Source organism: Palaemon carinicauda, chromosome 6, assembly GCF_036898095.1.
Source record: "Palaemon carinicauda isolate YSFRI2023 chromosome 6, ASM3689809v2, whole genome shotgun sequence".
NCBI classification, from domain to species: Eukaryota; Metazoa; Arthropoda; class Malacostraca; order Decapoda; family Palaemonidae; genus Palaemon; species Palaemon carinicauda.
The window spans coordinates 17,594,339-17,601,237 of NC_090730.1; positions in this window are offsets into that span (position 1 = coordinate 17,594,339).

The window sequence follows — 6,899 nt, forward strand, 5'->3', positions numbered from 1 at the left end:
TCTATTGTTTCATGGAGATTTCTTTATATTTAAAAGGCCTTTTATAGATATTTTTTTAAGCAAAAATTTAGAAGGAGGTAATTATCATGGAGTGATTTCTTTTATGCATTAGTCCCTTTAAAGGTATATATCTAGTTTCCAACTGAAAGTTTTTCGTTTATCTGAAAAGCTATTTATCACTGCAGGTAAAAAATTCCCTATATTTTCCTGTTTTTTATCAGTTTATTATACATCCAAGAAGGTAATGTATAGAGAAGAAAAGGCTGTAAAGTTGAAAAGGCTTGTTTTACCATTATATACCGTTTCCCCAGTATGTTTTCCCCACCTAAAACTCCGAGTTCCCACTGGGGGTCGCCCATTATCGGCGGATATAGATATAACTATTCATTTCCAACAGGAACGAGTGTCATTTTCGAAGAGAACGGAGCGGGCCTTTTTCTATAGAAAACAGTAGTTTTCCCCCTAGGTTACATAACCCTGTAATAAACTACAACAATACCGAAATAAGAGGAACATTCGTGGAGCAACGTTTATTTAAGAGTACCATATCAAATATAAGAAAACTGATAATCGTTTCAAAAATTCATAGAAAATGGTAAAATTACTGGGAATGGGGTACTAAAATAAATAGGTTTCCTTCGAATTTTTAAGATAAAAACTAATATAAGTAGTTATCAACATCAGAGAATGGTTGCTTACAAGACCGGGCGAGCTTGTGCGAACATACAAAATAGATATTCAGCAATAGAAAAGAAAATATAATTAAAAAAATGAAGCATGAGATATAGACGTTCCTCTAAACAAGAGAGCAATAAATTTAACTTCACAAAATTCTTTGCCAGAGGTCATGAGTCACGCTCCTTAATCAGTTGAAGTTCGCTTTAATTCACAATAAGTTTCTGTTCTGTTATTTTACTCTCTTCTTTTTGTCCAGTCCCAAGTTTGTTAAAGGAAGAGGATTACAGAACAAACTATTCTCAATTTTCTTTTCTTTAACGAGGCACATATGCACTGCCTCGCAGGTGTGCCCTTTCCGTTCGGAAAAATTTCCTGCTAGCTGATTGGTTAGAATTATCTTGTCCATCCAATCAGCTAGAAGGAAACTTTTCAGAGCTAAAAGGGCACCCCTGCGAGTCAGTGCAAATCTGCCTCGTTAAAAAAAAAAAAAAAGTGTAGAGAGCACGCCTTCGCCACGCCAATTAAACCGACTTAATTTTGCTCTTAACTCCACTGAGTTCTTGTACTTCGATGTATTTTCTTCTAAATCTCATGGATTTGTTCTTGGGTCATACCCAATATGTGCACAAAGTTTCGTTGAAATTGGTTCAGTAATTTTTACGTGATGATGTTCACAAAAAAAAAAAAAAAAAAAAAAAAAAAAAAAAAAAAAAAACTTGGCCCTTACTAAGTATTGCGATTACTTTCAAGGTACTGCTGCGTACTTGTCTTTTAACCTACTTTATCCAAAAGGTTACAGATTCATTCCTGAGTCATACTGTACGTGACTTCTATGTTTGGTAAAAATCAGTACCGTAGTTTTTGCTTAAAGTTGCTCGCAAACAAACAAACAAAGACATAAACTAACGGACAGACGATGGTGAATACATACCCTTCACAAAATCTTGGATTTTTGCATAGGCAACAAATCGAAGACGATGAAGAAATTATCATGGAACTCTAAGCGGATAACAACTTCAGACATCAAGGTCTTCTTCTTCGGACAAGTTGCCCTTCAGAAGGTGAACCATTTCTCACGATTATATAGCGAAGTTTTGTAAATTGGAAATGATTATTATAAACACTGTCATTTTCAAAGGTGAAACTTCCACAAAATTGCGATATTTACAGGTAGAAAAGAAAGAAAGAGAAGCAACACTAAATCTTGCAATGTCCTGAAGCTCTCATAAGTTTTAAATTCCTTTTGGTTGTATCGAACAGGACAGATGTTGGAAAGATAAAAAGAGAAGGTATTCTTATGTCCGAGTAGTAAGATACTGGATAGATAGGAAAAAATACATGATGTGGCACCGGAGAAGAAAAAGAATATGACACATTAAATGACCACCGAGAGAGAGAGAGAGAGAGAGAGAGAGAGAGAGAGAGAGAGAGAGAGAGAGAGAGAGAGAGAGAGAGAGAGCGAGAGAGAGAGAGAGAATTTTTGCAAATATGCCGATATGAAGTATGCGTACAGATAAGAGGAGAATTATATCTAACTAACGAATATATAAAATATACAAAATGGATAATAAAGAACCAAAGATTAAAGAATAGATAAGAATACAAAATGGAGAACCAAAGATTAATGAACATATAGGAAAATATGATAAAACGATGGGAAATGGGGATATGTTGATGATTTCCTACGATAAACATGATGAAACCAAATTCAGGAAACATCAAGTTTTCTCAAGACAAGAAGAGCTTAAAGTTATTCTATAAATAACAGGGAAAAATCATGAAAGCATCAATTTAAATATTCACTCACAGTATCTTTGTATTTATTAGTGAAAGATTTATAATTTAGGGATTCTGATTTCAAATTCTTTAATTTTAAGTCTAAAAGATATAATTTGGCTAATGTTGGAGTAGGAATGGGAGGAGATATATATATATATATATATATATATATATATATATATATATATATATATATATATATATATATATATATATACATATATATATATATTTATACATATATAAATATATATATAAATATATATATATATATATATATATATATATATATATAATATATGTATGTATATATACACACATATATATATACACACACACACACACACACATATATATATATATATATATATATGTGTGTGTGTGTGTGTGTGTGTGTATGTATACACACACACACATATATATGTGTGTGTATGTATACACACACACACACATATATATATATATACATACATATATCTAATATTTTATGTATATATATATATATATATATATATATATATCTATATATATATATATATATAATATATATTATATATATGAGAGAGAGAGAGAGAGAGAGAGAGAGAGAGAGAGAGAGAGACTTGTATGTAAAGAAACTTTAGTCAGAAACCTGACTTAATAATTGGACACGTATAAGATTATCTTCGTCTCCCTCTTGGTCATGAGCTCATTCAACCTTGAAATCGCTTCTGAACAGAACAATATAAAAGAAACGAAAACGCCCAAGAGTTACATGATGAAGTAAAAGAGGCAACTCCACAGTTACTTTGGGAAATAAACGAGAAATTTACCCATCAGTTGTAATATGAAGGAAACTAGATAACCACGCAGTTGCAAAATTAAGTAAACGAGATAACTGTAGAGTTCTATTATGGAATAAGTGAGTAAATTGACATTTGCACTATGAAGTAAACTAGAAAAAAATCAGCGTTACGCTACGTAAATGAGAATACCACACAGCAGTTTGTTTAGATTGCCTAGAATATACATCCGAGCGGGGGCTCTTGATTCAATGAGCAGTTGCTCTTTGAAATAAATGAGAAAATCCCACAGTTACTCTATAAAGTAAATGAGAAAACCATAGAGTTGCATTGTGAAGTAAACAAGAAAACCCAACAGTTGTAATATGAAATAAATGATAAAATTCCACAGTAGAACTATGAAGTAAAAGAGGAAATCTGACAGTTACACTATGCAATGAGTTAGAAAAATTCACAGTTGCACTATAGAGCAAGCAAGAAAATCCCACAATTGCAATATGAAGCGAGAAAACCTAACAGTTTCATTATGGAACAAGCGAGAATACGCCTACAGTTGCACCATGGGGTAAGGAAGAAACACCCACTACCCAGTTGCACTATGAAATAAACAAGAAAACCCCCACAGTTGCACTACCGAGTAGGTGAGAAAACCCCACAGTTGCACTATGGCAGAAGCGAGAAAATCCCACAGTTGCACTATGGCAGAAGCGAGAAAACCCCACAGTTGCACTATTGCAGAAGCGAGAAAACCCCACAGTTGCACTATGGAGTAAGCAGGAAAACCCCCATTGTTGCACTATGGAGTAAGAGAGAAAACTCCACAGTTGCACTATGGAGTAAGAGAGAAAACTCCACAGTTGCACTATGGAGTAAGAGGGAAAACTCCACAATTGCACTATGGAGTAAGAGGGAAAACTCCACAATTGCACTATGGAGTAAGAGGGAAAACTCCACAGTTGCACTATGGAGTAAGAGGGAAAACTCCACAGTTGCACTATGGAGTAAGAGAGAAAACTCCACGGTTGCACTATGGAGTAAGAGAGAAAACTCCACGGTTGCACTATGGAGTAAGAGAGAAAACTCCACAGTTGCACTATGGAGTAAGAGGGAAAACTCCACAATTGCACTATGGAGTAAGAGGGAAAACTCCACAGTTGCACTATGGAGTAAGAGGGAAAACTCCACAGTTGCACTATGGAGTAAGAGGGAAAACTCCACAATTGCACTATGGAGTAAGAGGGAAAACTCCACAGTTGCACTATGGAGTAAGAGGGAAAACTCCACAGTTGCACTATGGAGTAAGAGAGAAAACTCCACGGTTGCACTATGGAGTAAGAGAGAAAACTCCACAGTTGCACTATGGAGTAAGCAGGAAAACCCCCATTGTTGCACTATGGAGTAAGAGAGAAAACTCCACAGTTGCACTGTGGAGTAAGCAGGAAAACCCACGCACTTGCGCCACAGAGTAAGCGAGACAATGCCAACGTTTGCACTAGGAAATAAACAATAAAAGCCGCAGTTGCACAATCAAATAAATGAGAAAAACCTGCAGTTGCATTAGGAAATAACCGAGAACGTCACAAAGTTGCATAATGTAAATAAGGACAAAACTCCTCATTTGCACAATAAAACAAATGAGAAACACGAGCAGTTGCTCCATGAAGTAAAAGAGAATGCCTTATAAATGAATATTAATAAAAAAGAAAACCCCACAGTTGTCGTAAGAAATAAACAAGAAAATACTACATTTGTACTAAGACGTAAATAAGAAAACTGCACAATTGCTTAATGAAATTAATGTGAAAACTCAACCGTTGGACTGTGAGATAAACGGGTAAAACCTCACAGATGTATTAAGAAGTACATGAGAAAAGACTACCGTTCCACTATGAAATAAGCAATGAATCCCACAGCTGTACTATGAAGTAAGAAACCCTCACAATCGTGTTATGAAATAAATGAGAAAACCCCAGAGTTGCATTGTGAAATAAAGGGAAAAAAGCCACAATTGTACTATGAAGTAAACAAGAAACCCCCCACAGTTGCACTATAAAGTAAAAATAATAATAAAAAAAAAAACCTACGTTTGCGCTATAGAGCAAACGAGAAAACCCTCAGAAGTTTACTTGTGAAGTAAATGAAAAACTCCATAGTTGCATTATGAAGTAAACGCGAGAACTCTACAGCTGGAATATAGGATAAATGTTTAAAGAGGTTGGATAACCAGATAGAAGACAGAAAGTGGAACGGAGGCAATTTATTAGGCTAAACAAAGTGTGGGGGTGGGGTTGTTTTGGCTAAAGGCCAAAGGGGAACTTAAAAAAACCACAAGTAATGGCAATGTTGCACCACGTGAGGTGCACTGACTTTAATTCCTTCCAAAGTAAAGAAGCATGAAAGGGCAATTGTGATATCCTTTTCTGTATGTGTTTGAGATTATGGTGAATCATTAGCTAATTATTATTATTATTACTTGCTAAGCTACAACCCTAGTTGGAAAAGCAGAATGCTATAAGCCCAGTGGCTCCAACAGGGAAAATAGCCCAGTGAGGAAAGGAAACAAGGAAAAATAAAATATTTTAAGAACAGTAACATTGAAATAAATATTTCCTATATAAAGTATATAAACAATAACAAAACAAGAGGAAGAGAAATAAGATAGAATCGAGTGCCCAAATGTACCCTCAAGCAAGAGAACTCTAACCCAAGACAGTGGAAGACCATAGTACAGAGGCTATGGCACTACACAAGACTAGAGAACAATGGTTTGATTTTGGAGTGTCTTAGAAGAGTTGCTTACCATAGCTAAAGTCTTTTTTACCCTTACCAAGAGAAAGTAGCCACTGAACAATTACAGTGCAGTAGTTAGAAGAGAAAAATAATCTTCATGGCGATATTACATGAGGATTGTATTTGCTAATAACACAGACCTTAACAAAATTTAACGCCAGTTTCAAAAACTTCGTTCATAATGGCAAATAAGCTCACATATCATAATATTTGGGGACTGAAGACCTGGAGTCCTCTTAGTTTTAATAGCATATTTTCCTGACAACAAATTCTAGCTATTGTTATGAATTTATGATTTGGCACCGGATTTAGAATTTCAGAAATTAATTTTGAAACAAAATCAGGATGCTTATGTGGAATGTATTTGTTGTAATCCCTAGAAATGTGTATGTTTGAAAGACCCAACGACCTATTTGTTTATTGCTTTCCCCACACTTTTTGATAAAGTTAATGTCACACGCCTTGCATTTGTACAGTACGGGAATTAAAAGAAGTAGTTCTTCCTTCTCAAGTAGGGATCCATGTTGATTCTGCAAAATGTTTAGACTCATCAAAGCACTTGGAACTGTAGTTCTTTTATAATCACAAACTTTACAGCTTACTACAGCAGTAGCTTTCCCATAATTCTATTTCAGTTTTACTCTAGCTTTCTCAAGTAACCTAGCACAGTACATGAGCAAGCATTACCATAAAAATGAAATGAGCATAACGTCTAATGTAAGCAAACGAGAACAAGATGGAATTTCTATACTCAATTTTCTCCTTCATTACGCTTAAATTGTTCAATAATCTTTGCACTTTTTCTCAAGGCATTCTCAGCGCTGCTTTCTAAATCAGAAGCTTCAAAATCCCTTGACACGGCATCAAACT